An 8,920-nucleotide genomic window follows, 5' to 3' on the forward strand; every position below is an offset into this window, starting at 1 on the left:
GGTTGTCAAAAAATTTCAAGACGAGCTCATGTGCTAGCTCAGTAATTAAAGATGATTCAAATTACTTAGCCGTTTGTAGTCTGGGGGCAGGACATGGTTGGGACTTTTAAAAGATCCAAGGACAAAAAGACTCACCTTTTGGTGGCAGTTGACAAGTTTACAAAGTGGGTTGAAGCAGAGCCAATCAGTAAGTGTGACACGACAATGATGGTTCAATTCATCAAAAAGGTGATTTTCTGCTTTGGCTACCCTCATAGCATCATCACTGATAATGGCACCAATTTATCTAATGGTGCTATGAAAGAATTTTGTCAACGTGAACAAATTTGTCTTGATGTGTCATTTGTGGCTCACCCCTAATCCAATGGTCAAGCTGAAAGAGCCAGAAATCTTGAGAGGCTTAAAACCCCGGCTTATGGTCCCTTTGCAGAGGACACCGGGTTGTTGGTGGAGGATTTTCCCTCAGTGCTATGGAGTATCAATACAACCCCCAACAGATCTATGGGTTACACGCCTTTCTTCATGGTTTACGGAGTAGTGGCGGTTCTCCCTAGTGACATCCATCATGACTTACCCCATGTGGCGGCTTATGTGGAAGCTGATAATGAACAAGTATGTCAGGATGCTCTTGACCTGTTAGATGATGAGCCTGACCTTGCAGCGGCTTGTTTGGCGATTTACCAGCAAGATCTGCGTTGTTATAATAGCCGCCGGGTTAAAACCAAGACCTTTCAAGAAGGAGATTTGGTGCTCTGGCTCATCCAGGATCAAATTGACATGCACAAGTTATCCCCACCTTGGGAAGGGCCTTTTGTGGTCAGCAAAAATCTAAACAACGGGTCATACTACCAAATTGATGTTCGAGAGCACAAGGACTCACGCAAATCTGAGGAGGAGACACACCAGCTGTGGAACATTGCTCAACTTCGGCCTTATTACACTTGAGCCACCGGCTCTTGTGATGTACATACTTCTATCAATGTATATATTATGATTAGTATAATAAAGCCATCAACCCTGATAATTCATGGCATGTGTCGTTTAATTTTTGAGAAATGAGTCTTTATTGTTACTTCATAAAATCACTTGGACGCTTCCTGCTTATTAAGCATAGCTATGACTACCCTCTTGATCTGGCTTGTATGCCTTGTTAATAAATGACTTGCGGGCTTCCTGCTCCTTGAGCATAGCTATGACCACCCTACTGATCAGGCTTAAAATATCTGGATTGATTTATTATTTGGGGGCTTCCCGTTTAATGAATAGAGCTTTGTTGAATATTATAATTGGCTTGGATACCAGGTGTATTCACCAAAAATCCGGGTTATCCTGCCTTTGTATGCTTGCCACTCCGAGCAGATAATCCTAGAATGACTCGCCATACTCTTGACAATCAATCTTATAAAGACCATAAACTTGTCAAAGTTAAAACGACGATTGGTCATGTGAGGCCCAACTTAAAGGTTTGAATTAAGGATTAACTCAGTGGTTGTGCGGCCCTTCAATAGCACTTGATATTGAGTCTTGGCAGCCTATGAATGCCTTGTTTTTTCCGGTTTATAATGATTTTGAAGATTATTTGGGTTCAACTTTTGTGCCATATTGATATATGGTTTAAAATTGGTTAGGGCCATGTTGCCTTGATCCTTATGATTAATATTTGAATCTATCTAGATTTTTGATAACTCGGCCTGGCTTTGGACGTTAAGTCGCCAGTGTGTTGATTATATACTTGGAGTTCTACACTCAGTTTTGGGATGTTATCCTTGCAGCATATGGCATTGTAAGCCGGTGGTATGAATAAATTGCATAGGGCATTGCGCTCTCAGTCTTTGGGCTGTTACCCTCACTGCGTGTGGCATGGTAAGCCGGCAGTATGAAAAAATATCATAGGTATGATATTTACCTTGTTATGATTATATGAGGTTTTGATAAACCCGTCCTGGTTATGGATTTTATAGTTACCCGTGGAATTTATATTGGGCAATGTGACCCGCCCTGGGGTAAACTGCCAGGGCACATGTTATGTGCTTATGTGTAGGAAATATGATAACTATGGTCTGCATACGATATTATAAAATAACAGTGCCACATCTTCAAATAACAAGATTGGTGGTTCAACAACGTTATGCAAGTAAAGCATGCACGATGGCACGACAGGTCATTGTTTATCTAGCCTATTACAAGGCACCTGCTCGCTCAAAAGAAGTGTTTTGGAACATACACCGTCTCATGTGGCAAATATTAAGCCGACCCTTGGATTAATGGTCTTGACCTTGGCCGGTGGAGGATTCCGGGTCATCTTGCACCGGTTCATCTTCTTCTTCTTCACCCGTTGGCTGGAAGTCAGATCTAGCCCAATTGATCCCAGTGAAAGCTTTGAACACAACCTTGTCATCAATAAGTGTTGACGGGTCAATGTCAGGGGCAAAGGTGTGCTTACGAATTGGCGGAATAAGGTCCTGGGCTTCATGAACCGGCGCTTTTACCTTCTTGTTTTCAGCATCATAAACCGCCTGATAGTGGGACAAGTCCATATCTTCAGCCAACTTTCTTGCTAATCTATGCATTCCCCTTACTATTTCGGCAAAGTCAGCAGAGCTGAAGGGAGACCCGTCTTCTTTTATGCTTGGGCAGCCATTGGTCAAATCTTCTGGATCAAGATCTGCTTGCCATGCCTTTGCCCGGCTTAATGCGGTGATGGCACCGGCTCTGGCGGCTGATCGCTTCAACTCTTTGATTCTTTGTGGCAGCACAGATAGCCTCTCCAGCACTTCCTTGATGAGAGAAGGTGGTGAATTTTTGGGTAAGGCGGCATAGATGGCTCATTGAGCGCCAGTGTAAAATTGCTCCACAAGAGTATATGTGGCTTTGAGTTTGACGCGCATATCTTGACCAAGGCTGGAGCTTCTCAGGCCTGCATCAATGATAAAGTATTGGTATACCGGGTAATGATTGATATACATTTATACGGAAAGATTGAAGTCTAGTGTTACATACAAAGATGGCGGCTATCATGGTGTTAATTTGAAGCTTTAAGCCGGAAAGCTCGTCAGCCCCCGGCTTAAGGGCAGCCTCTGCTTCTTTTGCTCTTTTCAATAGAGCTGTTTTCTCAGTCCGCCAGCTTGTCCTGTTAGCCCTGAAGTCCTTTTTCAACTTCTCCATCTCTTCCAAGGCAGTTGCCAATTCTGATTTGGCCTTGGAAGTTTCAGATTTTTGAGACTTGATATTTTGCTAAAGATCAGTGACTTCGGATTCTTTCACATTTAGCTCCGCCTGTAATATGCAAATGAGAGGTAGCATTACAATCATTTTATTTGAAGCCCCAAGCACAATACAAGTATTTCACTTGGCACTTGGGGGCTAATGCACATTGCTCTTTTTTGAAGACAATTCTATGATGACACGACTAAACTGTTATGATTATAGCCGACTCATGGGGGCTACATACTTGGATTTTATTCACAGTTATGGTGATAAGTCCCGTCTTATCCATGCTGATTAAGCCGGCACTTGGGGCTACAGGTGCAACATTGATCACTATTGTTTGAAGTCCCGACTCAACTTTCTAGTTTAAGCCGGCCCTTGAGGGTTACTTGTTTTGATCTTGTTATATATAAGGCTATCTAAATTCTACAGCATATTCAATTATATCACATCCAGTAGACTTGTCTGCTGACATAAGTACACTTATATAAAGAAGATTGAGGAGTTTACCTCAAAACGTTCCTTCATAAGATTGACTAAGCCAGCCTCAAAGTCACGGCTTGTATGAAGACAGTTCAGATACCCAGAGTTGATCTCTTGAGAGCTATATTGGACATAGCTTTCAAAATTCACCGACCGTTTGCCTTTGTCAGCAACGGATAACTCTTCCTTAGCACTGTGCTTTGACAAGACAGTGGGGTTACCTGGCACTGTGTAACCAAGCCCAGTAATGACAACATCATCAGCCTTCTCTTCAGTAGGCTTGATGGGACTTGGCGGATTGGTAGTGGCCGATTCAACATCCATATGGTCTATGGTGATGTTGTGCCCCTGTGGTGGCAGGTCATCAATGGTGGCCTCAGCAACTTGGAGAGAAGTTTCTATTGTTTGCTTCTGCGGTTCATTGAGATTTGAGTCTTCAGCTATTTTGGTCACCTTCAACTTCTTGCTAGGCTTTGCCATAGCGCTGAAAATGAAGCACAAGATAGGGTTAATACGACAATTAAGTGCACGATTGAAAGCGGATAGGATTAAAACTGTCGGTGTACTAGAGTAGGGGTACCCTAGTATCCCGAACTTGTGCACGGGCAGTCGCAGCATTCCGCGGCAAGGCTTGCCGGGTGACCGCCAAGGTCCTCCGTGGTTCCTTTGGAGCCATTCAAGGACAAAGTATCCAAGCCAAGGAGACAAGACCCCGGCAAGAGGAGGTTGCCGGGAAGGCCGACCAAGGCATCTCAAGGAACTTGCCGCGACGCGCCACGTGTCCCGGCAAGGCCCGGTGAGCGACAAGCTCCCGGACACGAGAAGACAACGACCGCGGCAAGGCGCTTGCCGCGGCAAGCCACCACTCTATGCCTGCGCTCCAGCACATCCACCAACGTGTCGCTCTGGGACCCTTCCAGGCGTACGTGGCGGAAGGCTGTGCACCAGCGGTGAGCGGTGGGAAGCGGTGCTGACAAGAATGCCATCGTGGCGAGCGGTGGCGTCCCTGACGGTCCCTTTTGCACTATTTAGGCGACGCAGACGGGCATTTAATGCCCTTGTCCCCTGCCGTCAGGGTTAGGTATGATACACTGTAGCAGGTAGCTGTACCAACCGCAACACCTTTCCATATTTACCCTTGTCTACATTGCCACCTGTCGGTGACCCCTTGAGCATATAAAAGGAGGCCCATGCGCAACGTAGAGAGGGAGAGGAAGAGAACACTCACGCTCGGTCTCGTTAGCTGCTGGGGTGTACTGTAGCACTCCGCGCTCCCGAGCAAGAACTCAATACAAACCACAAAGCAGGAGTAGGGTTTTACGCATCCGTGCGGCCCGAACCTGGGTAAACTGCTCGTGTGCTTCGCCTCGATCCGCTCTTCATGCGACCCTCGCCCCCGCCGAACCGAAAGGGACTCGGTCTGCCGGTCCCATAGGTGCTCGTGGATCAGCTCCCCGACAACTTTGCCACGCCAGGTAGGGGCACCCTGCCGTTTTTCAAAATATTGAAAAATGCAGGTCCAATGAAATGGACTCCGGAAGCGGAGGCTGCGCTGCAAGACTTTAAGAGATACTTGTCCTCCACTCCAACACTTGTCGCACCTAAGCCACAAGAGAAGTTGCTGCTGTATATAGCGGCAACCAATCAAGTGGTTAGTGCCGTGTTAGTAGCAGAGAGGGAGGCAGATGACGAGCCAGCAACCACTGCAGGCGCATCCAGCGACAAGCAGGGGGCTTCCCCGACAAGCTCTGGTCCCGACAAAGATGGATCTGCGCAGACGCGCGAGGAGATACAGAAGAGAATGGTACAACGCCCAGTTTACTTTGTCAGTTCCCTTCTGCAGGGGGCTAGGTCAAGGTACTCTGGCATGCAGAAATTGCTTTTCGGCCTTCTCATGGCCTCGAGAAAGCTGCGCCATTACTTCCAAGCACATGAGATCACAGTTGTCACTCGTTTTCCGCTGAAGAGGATACTACAGAATCCAGAAGCGACAGGCAGGATTGTTGAGTGGGCACTGGAACTGTCAAGCTTTGGCCTCAAGTTTGAGAGTACTTCAACTATCCAAAGCAGAGCATTGGCAGAATTCATAGCAGAATGGACGCCAACACCAGATGAAGAAATTCCAGAAACGAGCATCCCCGTCGAGGAAGCAAGCAAAGAGTGGCTGATGTACTTTGATGGTGCCTTTTCACTGCAAGGCGCTGGCGTGCTGCTTGTCGCACCCACCGGAGAGCACCTCAAGTATGTACTCCAGATGCACTTTCCCAAGGAGCAAGCAACGAACAATACTGCAGAGTATGAAGGCTTGCTTGCCGGTCTCAGGATCGCGGCAGACCTTGGGATCAAGAAGCTCGTTGTCAGGGGTGACTCGCAGCTTGTCGTCCGCCAAGTGAACAAGAGCTATCAGAGTCCGTTGATGGAAGCCTACATCGACGAAGTGAGAAAGCTAGAAGAGCACTTTGACGGCCTACAGATGGAGCATGTTCCAAGAGCTCCGAACGCCATTGTCGATGGCCTATCAAAGTGCGCCGCACTTAAGTTACCTGTGGAACCAGGGATCTTTGTGCTCAAGCTGACTCAACCGTCTGTAACGCCATCAACTGGACAGAGCAAGAAGAGGAAGTTGATTTCTGGTGACTATTTTCCGGCAGAGCTTCCCGAAGCCGCCGCCAAGAAGGTCCCCAAGATCAACGCCAAGAGCGCTGAGGAGCAGTCTGCTCCGGCAAGCCCTAGGGTTTGTTCCGTTGAAGCAGAAGCTCCCGACAAGTTTTGCTCCGGCAAGCTTGCCGGGGAACGTCAAGCTCCGGCAGAGCCGCAGGTTCTCGCCGTAGAAGCAGATGTTCCCGCAGCAGCAGATTTGCCTTTAGTCCTTGTTGTCGAGCCACAAGCTCCAGCATGGGCGCAGCAGATTGTCCGTTTCCTTCAGACAGGAGAACTTCCCGAAGAGCAAGAAGAAGCGGAAAGAGTAGCCTGGCAGTCAAGTATGTACCAGTTTGTCGACAACACACTGTACAGAAGAAGACTCAACGGTGTGAAATTGAAGTGTATTCACCGGGAAGACGGACGAAAGCTGTTGGCAGATATACATGGAGGCATATGTGGTCACCACATTGGTGCAAGAGCACTTGCCGGCAAAGCATTCCGGCAAGGTTTCTTTTGGCCGACAGCCCTCCAGAATGCAACTGCACAAGTAACCAAGTGTGAAGCGTGCCAGTTCCATTCCAAGCAGATACACCAACCAGCTCAAGCTCTTCAGACGATCCCTTTATCCTGGCCATTTTCGGTCTGGGGGCTCGACATCCTCGGCCCCTTTCCCCGAGCAGTCGGGGGCTTTGAGTACTTGTACGTTGCAATCGACAAGTTCACAAAGTGGCTGGAAGTGGAAGCAGTGAGGAAGGTGACAGCACAGTCAGCAGTCAAGTTCTTCAGGTCGATTGTTTGCCGCTTCGGGATCCCTAACAGGATAATCACCGATAACGGTACGCAATTCACGAGCCGCACCTTCATGCAGTACGTCCAAGATCTTGGCGCCAAGGTCTGCTTCGCTTCTGTTGCTCACCCGAGAAGCAACGGTCAAGCGGAGAGGGCAAATGCTGAAGTGCTGCGTGGGCTCAAGACCAGGACTTTCGACAGGCTGCAAAAGTGCGGAAGAAACTGGATCGAGGAGCTGCCGGTGGTTCTTTGGTCGATCAGGACGACGCCAAATCGAGCCACTGGCCAGACACCTTTCGCTCTAGTCTATGGAGCAGAGGCAGTTGTCCCCATGGAACTCGTATACGGGTCACCTCGAGTGCTCGCTTATGATGAGCTTGAGCAAGAGCAGCTGCGACAAGATGACGCGCTACTCCTTGAGGAAGACCGTCTTCAGGCTGCTGTACGAGCTGCTCGCTACCAGCAAGCTTTGCGCCGCTATCATAGCCGCAAAGTTAACGCCAGAAGTATCGAGGAAGGTGACCTTGTTCTTCGGCGTGTTCAGTCCGCCAAGAATTCCAACAAGTTGACGCCGAAGTGGGAAGGCCCTTACCGGGTGAAACGAGTCACTAGGCCTGGCGCTGTCCGCCTTGAGACCGAAGATAGCATTCCGGTGAGCAATTCCTGGAACATTGAGCATCATCGTAAGTTTTACCCGTAAGGCGCGGTTGCCGGAACCTGTTCCGGCAACCACCTTTTGTACAAGTCTTGCCGTTGTTGCATGTAATCCTTTGTACAAAGCCGGGCGCAGACCCCATGCATAAGTAAAGCTCATATGCTCCGCACATCTTGTCAATTTCATGCTTTCTATTTTTTGCATATGTGATCTGACACTTTGTGCAGCACCTACACCCCGGTAAGCAATAACGAGCCGTAAGGCTCCATATCTTTATTTTCTCCTCTTTCTTTTTTCTCAAGGAAAGGAAGGTTCCCTCGCCCACAAGTTTGCCGGGGGGGGAGGAGAAGATAATGGTATGGACCAGGCGTCGTTCAAGAAAGTTTCGCCTTACCGGGAAGCAAACAACAGAAAAGCTAAGTTGCCAAAGTTTGAGCAATCAGATTTTTAAATTTTTTAAGTTATCTCCCTTGAACGACCGCACTTTGTATGGAAAACCTATGCGCGGAGGAACCAATTCGTAGCTAGTTACACCCTTACTTTGTTTCGAGTCCGCTCAACAACTTAAGTGAGCTGCGAGTAGTTGCGACAAGGTTTCTTGTCGGTAGCGGCACCGCCAGCAGGCTGCTGACGTCCCGCACTCAGTGCTCGCGGCTAAGGTGCCTGCACCGGCAAGTTCCCTAAAAGCGTAGGGCAAAAACATACAAAGGGAGGAATCAAGTAAAGGGAATAACATTGCAATCATTACCTGGAATAGAGTTATATTACAAGGTAGCTTGTCGCGGCTCTAACAGATTGTTCTTATAACATGACCAGCAGCGACAAGAAAAGAAGAAAACGGGCGGCCTAGTCTACGCGATCGCCCTCAATCCTCTTGATCCCGCTCACCTTGTCCACAATGGGTGCGACAAGGGTCTTGAGCGCCTCCAGATCAGCATCCGGCGGTAGGGTCTTGAGGATGTTGGTGAGATTGAGGCCCAGGTTGCGAAAGGCCACCTTCACCAACACCTTTTGAAGAGCTCCCGCGCAGATCTTGCGCGACTCGTCAGCCAGCTGCTTTGGGATCTTCTCCTGGAGCCACTGGAGGGCCGTCGCCACGCCTTTGAAAAACAAGGTGAGCTTGGCGCTGGGTTGGAGGTTCTC

Source organism: Triticum urartu, chromosome 6 (assembly GCF_003073215.2).
Source record: "Triticum urartu cultivar G1812 chromosome 6, Tu2.1, whole genome shotgun sequence".
NCBI classification, from domain to species: domain Eukaryota; kingdom Viridiplantae; phylum Streptophyta; class Magnoliopsida; order Poales; family Poaceae; genus Triticum; species Triticum urartu.